Here is an 8,914-nt window from a genome sequence, read left to right on the forward strand (position 1 = left end):
GCTTGAGGGAATAGGAGTAGAGTCTTAGTTGCTAATTGCTATTTGTCGAGTACGGTGTATAGACATGGTGACGAGTATCTATACACCGGTGTCGAGCATGACCGTGAGTCCTAAATTGCTAAATTATCGAATTCTTAATTGTTGCCTATGAGGACTTGGTTGGAAATCTTTAACACTGAGCCAGTAATTGTTGAGACTAAGTGTGGATTTAATTGTGTTAAGTAGAAATTGAATGAGTTTGGTTATAGCTGGATCTCCCTTGCCGGGATAGTTTATTGTATTACATTGCTCCCTTGACGGGATTATGTTGTGTATTGTGTTGAAAGAAATGGGATCGTGTGGCACGCCGACCACGAGGTATTATGAAATGGGATCGTGTGGCACGCCGACCACGAGGTATTCCTGATATTCTGTTTTATCTGCTTCCCCATAAGCATGTTTCCCCCTCCCAGCTTTAATTGCTTACTTTCCACTATTATTTTGTTGTACTTGTATATATATATCCGCACAGGTTTTCTTGAGTTTTGGGGCTTGAATCGATATATATGATGTTATTTGGCGATTTAATCACACGAGTAAGTCCATAGGATGTTTTTGAGGTTGTGTGTATGTTTGGTTTGGAGACTCGAGTAATGCTGCACTGTGGGCCGGGCCCAGCCCGGGACCGGACCGCGGTCCAAATGGGCTAAACGGGCCTGGTGGGCCGGTCTCAGTGGGCCGGTCCCAAATGGTGCACAAGGCCCGTGGCGGGCCGGTCCAATTCAAGGAGCCCACGAGCCCGGGACCGCTAAGCCCGGGACCGGCAGGCGGGCCTGGGCCGGTTCAAGGAAATATATATACATAACATACTATATATACTACAAGAAAATATATAAGGAAATATATATACATAACATACTATATATACTACAAGAAAATATATAAGGAAATATATATACATAACATACTATATATACTACAAGAAATTATATAAGGAAATATATATACATAACATATATATATATATATATATACTAACATACTATATATACTACAAAACATTACAAGAAATTATATTTGAAAATATATATACATAACATACTATATATAGTATAGTATACTATATATACTATATACTATATATATATATAGATATATATACTAACATACTATATATACTACAAAACATTACAAGATTTTACTTTGTTATTAATTTATTATGCATGATAATTTAGTTTTACTATTGTTTTGTTATTTTACTTTTTCTTCAAGCACTTTAATAATTAGGTTTCTATATTATATATACTACATATATTTATATAGCCATGTATAAGAGCAATTTATATTAGTTTATACATATATGGTTTACAAGAAATTGCCTTAAACAAAAAAAATTTAAAAAAAAAATAGCCCGGAAATAAAAAAGCCCGTTAGGCCCGTATGGGCCCGCAAGCCCGACCCATTTAGCCCAGGACCATGTGGGCTTAGGCCCGTCATGGCCTGGTTCCACCCGTTGAGCCCATGAAGCCCGGTACCGCTAAGCCATGCCCGTTTAGCCCGGCCCATTTAGCCCATTTAGGCCCGGGCCCGGTCCAGAATACAGCCTTAGACCCGAGGGCTCGGGTGAATTTTGGATAGGTGTCGAGTTGCCTTTTTGAGCTTTGGAGTTGCAGATTTTCAATCAGGTGCTTTAGACCTGCACGCTTCGCATTGGTTCGCAAATGCGATATTCGCAAATGCGAAGGGCTTCTCGCAATTGCGAAGTTAGCCCAGGTCTGACCCTCCTCGCAAATGCGAGGAATTTTTTCGCAAATGTCAAGGTGCTCCTGTTGGCCAGAGGTCGCAAATGCGACCAAGAAGTTCGCAAATGCGAAGCTTCCCCAACTGACCTGTGTTCGCAAATGCGAACAAAAGTCTCGCATTTCCTAGACCTGCTGGGTTCGCAATTGCGAACCCATGTTCGCATTTCCCACATCCGAGGCCTGCATTTTTCATACTTAGACGAATTTTCAACCCATTTCTTCATTCTTTCAAACTCAAACACTCCATAGGCGATTTTCCAAGAAAACTTTCTTCCCCAAATCATTTGTAAGTCAATTTTTACTTAATCCCTTCAATCATTTACATCATTTAACATGTTTTCATCTTAAAATCAAGGATTTCCATGGGTGAAAATGGGGACTTTGGGTAGAACCTAGGTTTTCTTCAAATTGGGGAGTTGGACCTCAATTTGAGGTCCGATTTCAAAAGCAATCATAGATATGAACTCGTGGGGGAATGGGTAACCGGGATTTGGTTCGAACCTCGGGTTTTCACCACGTGAGCCCGGGGGCATTTTCGGAATTTTTGAGTAAAACTTTGGAAAATTCATTTTCATGCATTCAAATTTATTCGATTAGCATTTGTTGATACATTCAAGTAATTTGTGACTAGATTCGAGCGGTTTGGTGGTGAATTCGAAGGGTAAAGCTATACTAGAGGCTTGAGTTGAGTTTGGAGCATTTGAGGTAAGTGTTTGGTCTAACTTTCGCTTGAGGGAATAGGAGTAGAGTCTTAGTTGCTAATTGCTATTTGTCGAGTACGGTGTATAGACATGGTGACGAGTATCTATACACCGGTGTCGAGCATGACCGTGAGTCCTAAATTGCTAAATTATCGAATTCTTAATTGTTGCCTATGAGGACTTGGTTGGAAATCTTTAACACTGAGCCAGTAATTGTTGAGACTAAGTGTGGATTTAATTGTGTTAAGTAGAAATTGAATGAGTTTGGTTATAGCTGGATCTCCCTTGCCGGGATAGTTTATTGTATTACATTGCTCCCTTGACGGGATTATGTTGTGTATTGTGTTGAAAGAAATGGGATCGTGTGGCACGCCGACCACGAGGTATTATGAAATGGGATCGTGTGGCACGCCGACCACGAGGTATTCCTGATATTCTGTTTTATCTGCTTCCCCATAAGCATGTTTCCCCCTCCCAGCTTTAATTGCTTACTTTCCACTATTATTTTGTTGTACTTGTATATATATATATATCCGCATAGGTTTATCTGGTAGTCTGGTCTAGCCTCGTCACTACCTCGCCGGGGTTAGGCTAGGCACTTACCAGCACATGGGGTCGGTTGTGCTGATGCTACACTCTGTGCATCTTTTTGCACAGATCACAGTACCGGAGCAGCAGCTTTTGGACAGCAGTAGGAGCATTTGGGAGCTAACTTCAGTCCAGAGATCCCGAGGTAGCCTTGCTGACGTCCGCATGGCCCGGAGTCTCTTCTATCCTTATTTCGTTTGTTGTCCTTGTACCGGAACAAACAGTATTGTATTTTATTCAGACTCTGTTTTTAGTATTCTATAGACGTTCATGAGTTAGTGACTCCAGTCTTGGGTAGAGGTTATAATTGAATTTCCGCACTTGTTTTCAGTTCATTTATATTTAAAACTTCCGCTTTTATATTAAATGTCTCGTTGCTTTAGTATTGTCGATGTTGCCAAAAAGGTTAATAATTAATTGGCTTGCTTCGCTCCTAATAGTAGGCGCCATCACGACTCCCGACGGTGGGAAATCCGGATCGTGACAGCTAATTTAAGTGATATTATTTGATTAGACACAAAATTTAAAAATTAAATAAATTAAAATTCGTGATCTAAAATAAACATTTGATACTTGTGATATAACATTAATCCATGTTCCTAATAGCTTATTGTGCTAGGAAATAAATCTACGAAGCTTTTTGTGTAGCATTATATTTACATATCTTCTTTGTTTGTTTATCTTTTTTGAGATAATTTTTGGAGTTAAGTCTCACCTTAATTTTCAAGGGTGAAGTAATTTCATGCTATTTATAATTCTCCCTATAGTTTTGAGGGTGTTGGCCTTATATTGCCCCTTTGGGAGTGTAGGGATGTTAGAGTCTCAACTCTAACGTATTGGGTTTATGATTGGTAGTCTCCTTGTATTGACGGAATTGGCCCTAAACCACCTCTTTCGGATTGGTAGTCAATTTGTTTAAAATAAAAAAAATTTAGAATTATAATTTTGGAATTATAACAATGGTTATAGTTTGTAGTCCATTACTCAAATGGTCAATCAACTATCTAAAATTACCTACTAAAGTCGTTTTCTTTGGTTTGTAACATCAAAATCACTTGACTATGCGTGTCGCATTCAGAAGGTCACTCAACTAGATTTCTCAAACTTTTGATTACCAAATAACTATTTTACCCTCAAAATTATCAAATTTTTGTCTTCTTTTTATTTTTTAACTTTTTAAAAATTATGATTTTTTTTCCTTTTAAATTTATATTATACACTGTGATGACCCAAAAGGTCATCACTTGCTTTTAAATTAAATCCTGTATTTCCGAAGCCTTGAAAACCTCAATTAGAGTCACCTCGATTTGCGTGCGCAGTCCGGGCGCGTAGCCGGAAAGCTTAAATATGAAAATCTGTGAAAAATGATAAAATTTGGCTAATAAATAAATTAATTTGACTTCGGTTAACGTTTTGGGTAAACGAACCCGGACCCGTGATTTGACGGTCCCGGAGGGTCCGTAGGAAAATAAGGGACCTGGGCGTATGCCCGGAATCGAATTCCGAGGTCCCAAGCCCGAGAAATAAATTTTTAAAGGAAATTATTTAAGAAAATTTGAAATGAAATTTGTTTAGAACATGGTGGTATCGGGACCGTATTTTGGTTCCGGCGCCCGGTATAGGTCTTATATATGATTTAAGACATTTCTGTAAAATTTGGTAAAAAACGGATGTCGTTTGACGTGATTCGGACCTAAATTGCTAAAGTTGATGTTTTATGAAGTTTGAGAAAAATCATTTGATTTTGAGGTTTAATTCGTGGTTATTGAGGTTATTTTAGCGATTTGATCGCACGGATAAGTTCGTATGATGTTGTTGAGTTAGTACGTATGTTTGGTTAGGAGCCCCGAGGGCTCGGGTGTGTTTCGGAAAGTTTTGGACTTAAGAAAAATTGCAGAAACAGCTGATCTGGTGTACTGATACTTTCTTCTTCGCGTTCGCGGGAGAACCCACGCGAACGCAATGCACTAAATTTTGTCGAAGGAAAATCCTTCTACGCGAACGCGTAGCTCAGGTCGCGAACGAGAGGCAGTGGGGGGCTATACCTTCGCGAGCGCGGTCCTGGCCACGCGAACGCGAAGCCCAAGTGGGCCGGGGCAGGGGGTGGGGCAATTACCCTACGCGAACGCGACCCATTGGACGCGAACGCGAGGGCTCGAGGGGATCCTTCTCCGCGAACGCGAGCCCATTTACGCGAACGCGAAGGCTTATCCAGCCTGACCCATCGCGAACGCGAAGGGTCTGTCGCGAACGCGAAGGACATTTTCGCCCAGTGATATTTACAATACCAAAAACAGAGCACTTTCGGGATTTAATAAAAATTTCATAAACCTCTTTTTCTCCAAAGCTCTAAAACGATTTTTGAAGTATTTCTTCACCATAATTTCTTGGGTAAGTAATCTTTAACTTGTTTTCTTCCACTTTTATCAACACCCACTAGATTTCTAGGCCTAAACATGTTAAGGGTAGAAAATTAGGGATTTGGGTAGAATTAGGGCTTTTTGATTATTTATGATTTAGACCTCGTTTGGGGGTCGGATTTGAAAGCAAATTATATATTTGGGCTTGTGGGTTAATGGGGGAGCGGATTTTGGTTCGAACTTCGTGTTTTGACCAAGCGGGCCTGGGGTCAATTTTTGGGTTTTTGGAAAGAATGATTAGAAAGCTATAATTTGGCATTGGAATTGAATTGTTTGGCGTTTATTGATGTTATGAAGTCGATTATGTATAGATACGATCGATTTGGAGCCGAATTCGAAAGGAAAAGCGGTGTTTGAGGCTTGAGTTGACCGTGGAAGTTTGAGGTAAGTGTTCGGTCTAACCTTAGCTTGAGGGATTAGGAGTTGAATCCTATTTGCTATTTGCTTCTTGTTGAGTACGATGTATAGGCATGGTGACGAGTATCTATACGTTGGTGTCGAGCATGACCATGAGTCTTAGATTGATACTTGTTGCACTCTTAAATGATGCTATGGATGCTTTAGTGGGTAAATTCTTGACTTGAGCAAAGACTTAGTTTATTTTCGTGAAATTTATTTATGATTGAGAATTGGTGATAATTGAGATGAGTAGGAGTTGAGTTAAGGTTGGTTATAGCTGATTCTCCCTTGCCGGGACGTATATACTTGTACTGTTGAGTTCGCTTGCCGGGATAGTGTAGTTTATTGTTGATCCCTTGCCTGGACGGTTATTATGATTATTGTTGACTGTATATTTGGAACGGGTTGCGCGCTGCAACATTATTATTATATATGGATCGGGTTGCACGCCGCAACAATTATATTATACGGATCGGGTTGCACGCCGCAACAATGATATGCTGGATCAGGTTGCACGCCACAACAAATATTATATTGGATCGGGTTGCACGCCGCAACAGTATATACATGGGTCGGGTTGCACGCCGCAACAGTGTTAAATGATAAGGGATCGGGTTGCGCGCCGCAACAGTATTATTATTGTCTATTGTAGATTTTGGACTGTCCTCTCATATTTCTTTTAAGTTTCTGCTGAATTTGACATGTTCCCCCAAGTATGTACCCCCTCCCATTTAAACTGCTTATTCCTGTTTATTTTTCGCCGTATATGATATAACTGCACAGGTTTATCTGGAGTCTGGTCCTAGCCTCGTCACTACCTCGCCGGTGTTAGGCCAGACACTTACCAGCACATGGGGTCGGTTGTGCTGATGCTATACTCTGCACTATGTGCAGATACCGGAGCAGCTTTTGAGCAGTAGCGCTTGGGGAGCCAGCCTTCAGTCCATAGAGATTCCGAGGTAGCCTTGCAGACGTCCGTAGGCCCGGCGTCTCTTCTATCTACTTATATGTACTGTTTTCATTTGTATCCGAGACAGACAGTATTTCTCTTTCTTCAGACATCTGTATGTAGTATTCATAGATAGTCCGTGAATGTTGTGACACCTGTTTCTGGGTAGAGACATATGTTGGCTTTTCGTATTGATTTGGTATTATATTTGTCTAAGTCTTCCGCTATTAATTTACTGTTTACTACCTGTATTATCAGTAGTTAAAAGCGTTAAAAATGAAAAGGGTAAAGATTTCTAATTTCGTGGCTTGCCTAGCTTGTACGAGTAGGCGCCATCACGACTCTCGAGGGTGGGAAATCCGGGTCGTGACATACACTTACCTATAGAATAAATAAATTTTATTTTTAAATTGACAGAATAAAATAATATTTAAGCATATATAATGTTGGAATAATAAACTAAGCATAGTAAAAATTAAATTAGAATAATTTATTTGTAATAATAATTTTGATATTGGCAACAAAAATACCAAAAAAATTATTTATACAATTGAGAATGAAAGAAAGTAAAAGTTATGAAATATATATTCCATATTATGTAATATAAAATATAATTATTTAAAATAAAGGTATTTCTATATTATACATTATTTATTTTTGAAAATTATTATATAGTTATTCCAGCATTCTATAAGCTAGAAAACAATTTTTTTTATTTTATAAAGAAAATATATTTGTTCTATGTGAAGTCCATAATGTAGATTAAAAAGAAATAAAAATCATAATATTTAAAAATTAAAAAAGTAAAAGATAAAAGTTGATAATTTAGAGGGTAAAATAAGTATTTGACAACCAAAAGTTTAAGAAATTTGATTGAGTGTTTTATTGAGTCTATTGAGTGCTATTGATATAATTAAGTGACGTTGATAATACAAACGAAAGAAAAATGACATTACTAAATAAATTTAGATCGATGAATAACCATTTAAGTAATGAAAATAGCTTAGATAACTTCTTCCGCTCTCTTTATGAAATAAGTTATATTGAACTCCCAAAATAAAAATAGTACAGTACTACTTATCAATTTGAGCTAATACCTTCAACCAAAGATAAATATACATATTAAAATTATTCAAAGATAATCCACCTAATTCCGTGAACCGAAATTAAAGGCCTCGAGTGCATAAAACTAGCGACAATCATCAATTGGCTATTGGCATTTGGCAACCCGTCAAGGTTTAATGTTCAAACTTCAAAGAATAGACTTGATAGAGGATTTCACCTGATTCTATTCCCTCTCTTTTTGATTTTATTCTGTGCAGATTTCGTAGGCGTTTGGACATAAGAATTGTAAAATTTAAAAAAATATTGAAAAAGGTATTCAAGTGAAAATGGTATTTGAAATTTAGACTTGTGTTTGTATATAAATTTCAGTTTGGGTTGTTTTTGAAGTTTTGTGAGTGATTTGAGTGAAAATTTTGAAAAACAGCTTTTTGCAGTTTTTCAAATTTTCAAAAATTTTCAAAATGCATCTTTTCAAGTGAAAATTGAAAATTTTATGAACAAACACTGATTTCGAAAAAAGTGAATTTTTTAAAAAAACATCTTCCATCAAATTTTATGTCCAAACGGGCACTTGATATCTCTATCAAGGTGATGACTTGATGTTAAGGCTTCAACCGATTAAAAATATCCAATTAAATAACACAAGGGGTTGATATTAGCATTTATTCTCTCCTTAACTTGTAGTTATCTATTTTGGACTTTATACTCCCTTTAAGAACAAATAAATAAAATAGTTTATTTCATTTGTCTATAATAATGATAGCATTTTAAAAAATTTTGAAAAATTATTTGGAGAATAAGTAGTTAATGATAAGGGTAAAACAGGAAAAAAAGATTGTCTTTCTCTTAATTTAGTAAAGTGGATAAATAAACGTAAAAATATATTTTTAGTATAATGAATAAGTAATCGTGAGCGGAAATAATTAATACCATACATAAGCTTAATTATGAGCATTGGGAGAGAGATATTTTGGCTTTGGAGTAGTAGAAAATAATTATTGAGAGAGAGAG

This window comes from Nicotiana attenuata, chromosome 2 (assembly GCF_001879085.1).
Source record: "Nicotiana attenuata strain UT chromosome 2, NIATTr2, whole genome shotgun sequence".
In the NCBI taxonomy this organism is placed as follows: domain Eukaryota; kingdom Viridiplantae; phylum Streptophyta; class Magnoliopsida; order Solanales; family Solanaceae; genus Nicotiana; species Nicotiana attenuata.